This window comes from Alligator sinensis, unplaced genomic scaffold, assembly GCF_000455745.1.
Source record: "Alligator sinensis unplaced genomic scaffold, ASM45574v1 scaffold321_1, whole genome shotgun sequence".
NCBI lineage: Eukaryota > Metazoa > Chordata > Crocodylia > Alligatoridae > Alligator > Alligator sinensis.
The window spans coordinates 1,808,145-1,816,191 of NW_005841969.1; the positions used below are offsets into that span (position 1 = coordinate 1,808,145).

At 43.9% G+C, this 8,047-nt stretch overlaps 1 protein-coding gene across 6 annotated transcripts in view; it reads right to left on the reverse strand.

The window, feature by feature from the left end:
- GPR155 (G protein-coupled receptor 155) overlaps positions 1–660 on the reverse strand; it is a 55,972-nt gene extending 55,312 nt beyond the window's left edge. For 5 of the 6 annotated variants that reach the window (XR_003093335.1, XM_025200540.1, XM_025200538.1 and 2 more), the window contains exons 1-2: positions 513–660; positions 139–415 (exon numbers count right to left, since the gene is read on the reverse strand). The gene's annotated coding sequence lies outside the window, so the exon portion shown is untranslated. The remainder of the gene's footprint in view (positions 1–138; positions 416–512) is intronic. The other variant, XM_025200536.1, reaches the window with a different exon arrangement.
- Between the last annotated feature and the right edge of the window lie 7,387 nt (positions 661–8,047).

Genomic DNA, 8,047 nt, shown 5'->3' on the forward strand with positions numbered 1-8,047 from the left:
GAGCCCCTTTGCCAGGCGGCAGCCTCGCCTCCCCGTCCCCCCATCACCGCTGCGGAGACTGGCCCCTGCCCACTCGCCCTCATGCCCGGGTCCCCGAGACCTGCCCCGCACCCCGCAGGGAAGGGGCAGGGCACGAACCTTCTTTCTGCCTTTCGTTGCTGGGGGGAGATAGAGGCGACCCCAAATCTGGTGGGGATGGCAGAGGACAGACCCTTCCTTCCTACTAGCACTAGGAGCGGGGAAAGGGTCCTCACGCATCTGCCCCGAGCTTCAGCACGAATTCCTGCCACTTCAAAAAGGCCCCCCGGAAAGGAGGAGAGCCCCCGTCTCTCTCAGCAGCAGAGGACAGGCATTTACAGCTTATTACTCATCAGGAAAAGAGGAGTCAGGGTGCTCCTTTCCAGCCCCAAGTCTCCTAGGGAGAAACATTGCTGAGCAATAACCCTAGAAGAGGGAGTATTTAAAATATTCTGAGGATTAAAGATTAGGGCCTGTTTCTCTAAGGTACTTACATCATTCATGTTGTTACAGTTCTCCATGAGCTGATCAAAAGTGGGCACCTATACTCCCAAGTCCAGAAAACCGTGCTATCACAAGTTCAGAGTGAATAATGGGCATGTAATATCTTCTATCCCATGAGCCCATGTTAACCCACGCACACACAGTTCTCTGTACCACAGAGGCATACACTATGAGAGCGGAGCAGCAGGTCAGCTTTAGGTGTAACACTTCAGACAATATTAGTAGGGAGGAGATCAGTGCATTTTCTCATGAAGTAAGAAGCTTTACACTTTCTGTGAATACTGTTTCCTTCTTTCTTAGCAAATTTCAAAATAAAAATGCAAAAAACTCCCCCAAACATTATATAAACAAACACTCCAGAGCACAGAAATAGTGAACCACCTAGCTATTACGGTACTGAGATGGATTATAGTTTCCTAGGTCTTTATTTTCTAATCTTACTCAGCAGTCATTGGAAAAGGATAAAGTACTAAAAGAAAGGTGAATTTTCCCAAACTGTGCTAACAACATGGCCCCCCCCAGTTTTAGCCAAACAATTCATTGTGTCCCAAAACAAAAACTGAATTTGGTTCTTTGGACTCACTAGACACAGTTATGAAAATGTTGCTGATGGAAGGGGACCTAGGCTTTGACCTGCCTCTTCCTCAGCACTCAGCTACTGGGAAAGAAGAAACCAGGTCATGAGTCACCCCTATTCTAACAGCTAGCCTGGTGGGGCTAACAGCTAGTCTATGAACTAACTAGGCTATGTTGTATTCTCTGTGAGCTCATCAGCACCTACGTGGAAAGGGGAAACAGCAAATGCTCTCTTTGCATAGAATTTTGTCAATTCCTATATAAAGTGCAAAGCAGCTTTTCTGCCTGTCATTGAAGCTAGCCCAGCAACACTCTTAAGAGTGCAGATGTGTAGCTACAGAGCTCCTAAATAGGACAATGGAACTGTACAGGTGGAGGAGTTTTCATTCAAGTCTCCACTTGGGAAAGAAACCCATCTTTCCATCCTCTACCCCTCCCCCCCACCAAAAAACCCCTAAATAAATAACTCTGGGAATGTGAACAAATACATAATCACCAAGGGAACAATACAACTTAGATTTAAACTTCCAACATTTACCTAAACTGGGGCAAAGAGGAACAAGGACACAATAACAGAAAGAAAAAAATCTGACCTGATAGACCGCTTAAACATTTATTTTTGTATATTCTTCTCAGAATAGACATTTTTGTCTATTCTTCTCAGAATAGATTCAGAAGTACCAGAGCCAAGACTAACCTATTAAACCCACATACGATGGAAAGGGAATAAATAAAATATTCTAAGAATGAAAAAAGGTAACACTTTTTCTTGGCAGTATTAGTGGAAGAAAGGACAGAGAAGAGAAAACATCTTTCAGACAAAATGTATATTTTTAGTAACTTGTAGATTAATCATATTACAGTTAATATGTTAAGATTCAGTAAATGGCTAAACCCATATATTAAAAGGGATGTTCCAAGGAAGGAAAAATTGAAAGAAAAAAATATATGGACAAGACAAGATTTAAAAAAAAATAATCAAAAACTATTTAGAAAGTGGAAAAAATATTTAAAAGGATCTGTAAGAATAATACTACTTATATATGAAATACAGAAAGGCAAACTAAATGAAATAAAAAATAAATTTGCACTTACATAAGCCATTCTTTCCACATGATCCTGAAAAGACTGACGACAGTAGTTGTGGGACACATTCTGTGTCATCAGAATAGAGCCCTTTCTGAGGTGAAGTATGGTATACAAGGTGTGTCGGTAACACCACAGAAAAAAAAGAGTAATTTATCAGTCTGAAACTACAGGGGGTGCCCACATAGGACATCAGGGTTAGAGTCCTTGCTCTTGTCTGAAGGTCTGGTGCTGTGACATCTTATTCAGCACAAAATGTAACCAAGACATCCCCTTCTGCAGCATGGGGTTCCTCTAGTACCGTGGTAGGCTTAGTACACCTCTTATTTGGAGGGGTCTGTGTCAGTCTTTTCTCTGTTACCATCAGTAGAGAATACTGGGCTGTGCCACAGATGCTCCTATTCAAAGCTTCTCTAGTAGCAGCAGATAGTGAAACTGTCTAGACCAGGGGTTTTCAACCTTTTTGGGTCAGTGTATCCCCAGCAGCCAGACACAGAGCGGGGAGGGAGGGTGGCATGCAGCCGAACGTGAAGTGGTGGCAGCCACTGCATGCAACCTTCCACATCCAGCCATGCGGGTGGCAGGATGGTGTGTGGTTGTGCTCTGTCTCTGCCTGCCCACACATACTCCCTAGGGCCTTCTCAAGTACCCCCAGGCGTACGTGTACCCCCAGGCATACGTGTACCCCTAGGGGTATGTGTACCCCTGGTTGACAACCCCTGGTCTAGACTCATGACATTCTGCTTTTTCCTCCTAGCAGCACCACCACAAGCCACTTGCGGATGCTATGTACATGACCATCCTGTGAGAGATAAAAGGGGTGGGGAAGATGAAAGGAATGAAACTACTTTGGAAAAAAGATGAACAATGGAAGGGAGAACCAACAAGAAGTAAAGAAATTATAAAATTATAAATAATATTTATATAATTATAAAGAAATAAATTAGGGGAAATGCTTAGCTCTTTGTGGGCGGAGGGGAGTGATTGGTGGAGGTGCCCCAGTGACCCCATTATTTGCTGCTGATTGGATGGGAGGCAAAAATCCTGATGTTAAGTATGCCATGTTTTTTTACTCCTCGCCTATCATCAGCAAGTGGCAGGGCTGCTGGGGCCCCTCAGCCAATCAGCAGGGGGAGGCAAAAACTGGCATATTTAAAACTGCAGTATTTGCTTCCTGGCCAACAAGTGGCAAGTGGCAGGGCTGCCAGGGCCTCTTGTCCAATGGCGCATGTGGTGAAAATAGCAAAATTAAAAAGGGCTGTCAGGGCCTCTTGTCCAAGGGAGGCACGTGGTGAAAATAGCAAGATTAAAAAGGCTGTTGCACAGCACATTTTGCTGCGATTTCGGCAGGTCCCTAAGTATGACATTGTAGCAAAATCCATTATGGGACACAAAAATTATTATTGCCCTTTACATTTATGATGATGATGATGATGATGATTTGAGTGGTGGGCCAAAATTTGGTTCTAGCAGATTGGTTTGATCAGGAAAAAAATTGATAGCAGAGTTAAAAGTTTCTTTGATGTAATCCTATGTATTTACCAAATCTGGTTTTCCTGAACAGAGCAGGAATCAAACAGCAAGAGACCAAGTGTGTGCTCACAGTTCCAGGCCCCTTCCCAGCCAGTACTGGAAGGCTCTAAGGCCTCTCTCAGGGCCACCTATCTTGACTTCTATTTCAGGCTTGATGTGGCTTTATTTTGGGGTGAGGCCCTATTGTTTCAATTACCCGGTCCAATAATGGTGCTTAATGGCTTTTACAAAAATCTAAAATGAAAGGTGTTACCAGCTTTTATGAGGTTTCATCCAGCCTATAAAAATATCAAAGTATAATGTACATTACTAGATTAACAGAAACTCCCACCAGGACTTCTTTGAAGACAAGAACCATGAAAATTTAAGAGCAGTGAAGAGGGGCAAACTTGAAGGCTTGTAGACATTTTAATGACTATAGATCAATGGTTTCAACCTTTTTTCATTTGCAGACCCCTAAAAAATTGAATGGAGTCTGCAGACCACAGATTGAAAACCACTGCTATAGACTGTAGCTGTCATTAATAAAAACATAGACAGTCTTAATTTGGACTTCAAAATATGCAGTATTATACAGTCTTATTAATGATCACATACTATTTTTTCCTTAGGATTTCTGCTTTATTCAGTGCACAAGGTGGATGATAGGCCAGTGCGAATAGGGAAGTATTCAATTCAGATTTGGATTCAGCCAATTTGGAGGACAGCAATTTAATTCGGGGTTCACTGTCCCAAATCAATTTGGCTGAATCAGCTTCGGAAGATTTGGTGCTGATTCTGTCATAGACTATAATGGGGAATCACTGAAATACCTATAACTTTGTCATTTTTTGGCAGATTTGGATGAAAACAGTAGGAATGGTAGCCCCTTCTGAGGCCATGAAGCGTGCCAGGTTTCAAGGAGGGGTTTATGGGAAACTGCACCTCAAACTGTTCAAAGCAAAACTCGTGACATATATGACTTTGTGTGTGTGTTAAGGCACAGCGGGATGAAAATTGCAGGGATGGTAGCTGTTTCTACGTCCCTCCCCCAGAGCACTGTGATTGGAAGGGGACTCAGGGAAAGATCACAGTCACTGGCCACCTACAGATGTCAGTCTTTCCCCTACTGCTCCCCCTCCCTCTTCTCAGTTTCTCTTCCCCTGAAAGACTGCCTTCTGAATCTCCAAATCTTTTTCTGAATTGATTTGGAGGTGTTTTTTTTGTCTCCCAATTAAATTCGGATTCAGTGATTCAGCCTCCGAATCTTCTTTGAATTGAATCGGCGACTGAAGCTTCACACACCCCTAGTGGATGATTCTTCTTTAATGAGCATCTATTCAACATATTGTTCTGTTTGAGACTCCATTTCCTGTTTACAGCAAACCATGTTCTGAAGACAGACTCATTTATTTCATCACAGGACATCTATGATGGTCCTCTGTAGTATCCAAATGCTTTATGAGCAGCATTTGTTTACAACACTTTTGGGTGGTGCAAGAATAGTATCATCCCCCTGTTACAGATAGATAACAGAATCATATAGAAAAGTGTCAGAAGTATACATTAAGTTTGGGTGCCCAAGTTAAGATGCCTAGGACCTACTTATTTCAGAGCACTTGGCATTAATTACCATTTTGGATATTCAAGTACAGTACCCTGGACTTCAGTCCTATTTCTGCCAATGTCATTAGGATCCCAGAAAAGAGAAACATGCTGTTTCTTAAAAGTTGACTTTAGATTACTTGCTTAGCCATCACAAAGAACCTCTCTGGCAAAGTTAGGGATAGGCAAAGTTTGAGCATGGTAAATCATGAGGCCTTCTTGTGCCTTGCTGGAAATCCCTGCCTCATACACTTCACATCACTCCCTTTCAGCATCTACTCTACCATGGAAGGATACAGGATATGGGGCAAGATGGATCTATGGCCTGATTCAGTAAATGGTAGTTCTTATGTTCTATGTTTTACTCATACTACAAATGAGGTAGGACCCTTACAGAAAACAAGCTCCTTTTCTGCACAACCATGATTCCTCCCCAGAGCACTGAGCAGGCAGTGCACTGAATGGGTTCTGTGGAGAAAAAAAATACCATGTAATTAAAGACTATCATAATGGAGATGTGCAGCAGCAGTGAATTGAGGTTATACAGGAGAGTGAGTGCAGTATTACGATGCCATCATCTTTGTGGACCAGAACTAGAATATTTGCTAAAAGCCGATATAGTGAAATTTGGGAATTTGTGGGTTCACTCTAGGCTCCGGATGAAAATGTATTGTAACAGGCTCAGACTTTTCTGGCCATTCCCAAATTTGACTTGCTCCCTGTCTGCCTATTCTCCACCCTCTGGCTATCCACCTCACTTCCATTCTCCTCCTGGTCTCAGTCTCCACTCCTCAGATGTCTCATCCCCCAGTCCCAGTATGTTTACCCAGTCACCTGACTCCAGGCTTTGTATCAGAGTACCAACAACTTACCTCCCCAGACCCAGTTTCTGTTCCCCACCGAGGGACCACAACCCTTGTTCCCTGTTCTTCTTGTCTAGGCAGCTCCTTTTTTTCTTTCTGACTTTGTCCAACCTCTCTTTCCCACTCCTCTCATCTAATCTCAGTCTCCCGCTCTGAAATATTGTGTGGTTCTTTTTCTGAGTGTTCCCCCCACACTCCAGCTCCTTAACAAACCTTCTCTAGCTCCTCATCAAAACTTCCTCATCCCAGTCCCTTATCTATCCTGTCCCAGCATTCTCCCTACCCCATCTCTATTTGGTTTCAGTGTTACCTCACTCCCCAACCAACTTATTCACTCTCTGTTGTTCTGCTTTCCTCAATCACTCCCAGTTCCTGGCTCCCTCCTCTGGCTCCAAATTAAAGTTTCCTTGCCTTGCCAGTTCCAGCCCATCCTGTGCTTTCCATCTCTTAGTTCCTGCCCACTTGTCAAACTAGTCACCAGTCTTCCCTCACTTCAACTCCCAGTTCCATTTTCTTTTCTCCCAACCCTGCAACTCCAATGCTAGTCACACCAGATTCATTGCCTCCCCTGCATCCGTATTTGTTTCCTTTTCCACAACATTTGTCTACCAGCAAGGAGTACACTGAGAGCACAGGACAGACCCATTCTCAGTGCTCTTCAGTTTTGGTGTGTGATCCCTATCAGAGCAGTAGGAAACAGTCATTACAAGTGCAATCTTTTTGAGTCCACATTGCCCTAAGCTGGAACATACAGCTACTTCTCACTTAACGTTGTAGTTACATTCTTGAAAAATGCAACTTTAAGTGAAATGATGTAAAGCAAGTCCAATGACATCACAGTAGTTACCTACTAGCAGGCAGCGGCCAAACAACGTTATAACCTAACATTGCACGACTTTAAACAAGTATGTTCTCTAATAGATCAGCGACGTAATAACAAAACAACATTAACCTGGACAACGTTAAGTGAGGAGTACATGTACTCAATTACTCAGCTGTGGTGGCACATGTACAGTGTGGTTACACTCAGGCACTATGACAGGCTTAAGTATGTCCACTGAGGACAATATCAATATTTTAGCTATTAAGCTATAATAAGTCCAGGAAAAAGCCAACCTGTTAAACTGGTACTTTGCATTAGTCTTTCATCAGTTCCATGGGAAGCCCATGCCCACTACGGGACAGGGAGGTCTGGGTGAGTGAGATTCCCTGCCCTCCATCAATGCTGACCTCGTGAAGGAACACCTTGAGAGGCTGGATAACTTCAAGTCAGCAGGCCCTGACAATCTACACCCCAGGGTACTCAAGGAGCTGGCGAGCATCATAGCCCAGCCTCTGGCACACATCTTTGAGAACTTCGGGCGCTCTGGTGTAGTGCCCGAAGACTGGAAGAAGGCCAATGTGGTGCCTATCTTCAAGAAAGGGAGGAAAGTGGATCCAGCAAACTATAGGCCCAATCAGCCTGACCTCTATCCCAGGGAAGGTCTTAGAAAAGTTTATTAAAAAGATCATCCTTAATGGACTGGCTGACACCAACATCCTGAGGGATAGCCAGCATGGGTTTGTTGCAGGTAGGTCTTGCTTGACCAATCTCTATGACCAGGTGACCTATCACCTGGACAAGGGAGAAGAGATTGATGTCATATATCTTGACTTCAAAAAAGCTTTCGATCTGGTATCCCATGATCACCTCTTGGCAAAACTGACTGTGCCTGCCTCTGTTCTATCAGGCATTCTCTTGCGGCCTTAGCCCGGACTAGTGATCTTGTCTGTCCCAGGCCTGGGAGTGGACCCCGAAGGCTACCCTGGCTGATGTCCAGGGGTCCCCTTAACTCGCCTGCCACGACTTTGAATGGAACCTAAGTGGAGGGGTTCCCCTTTGA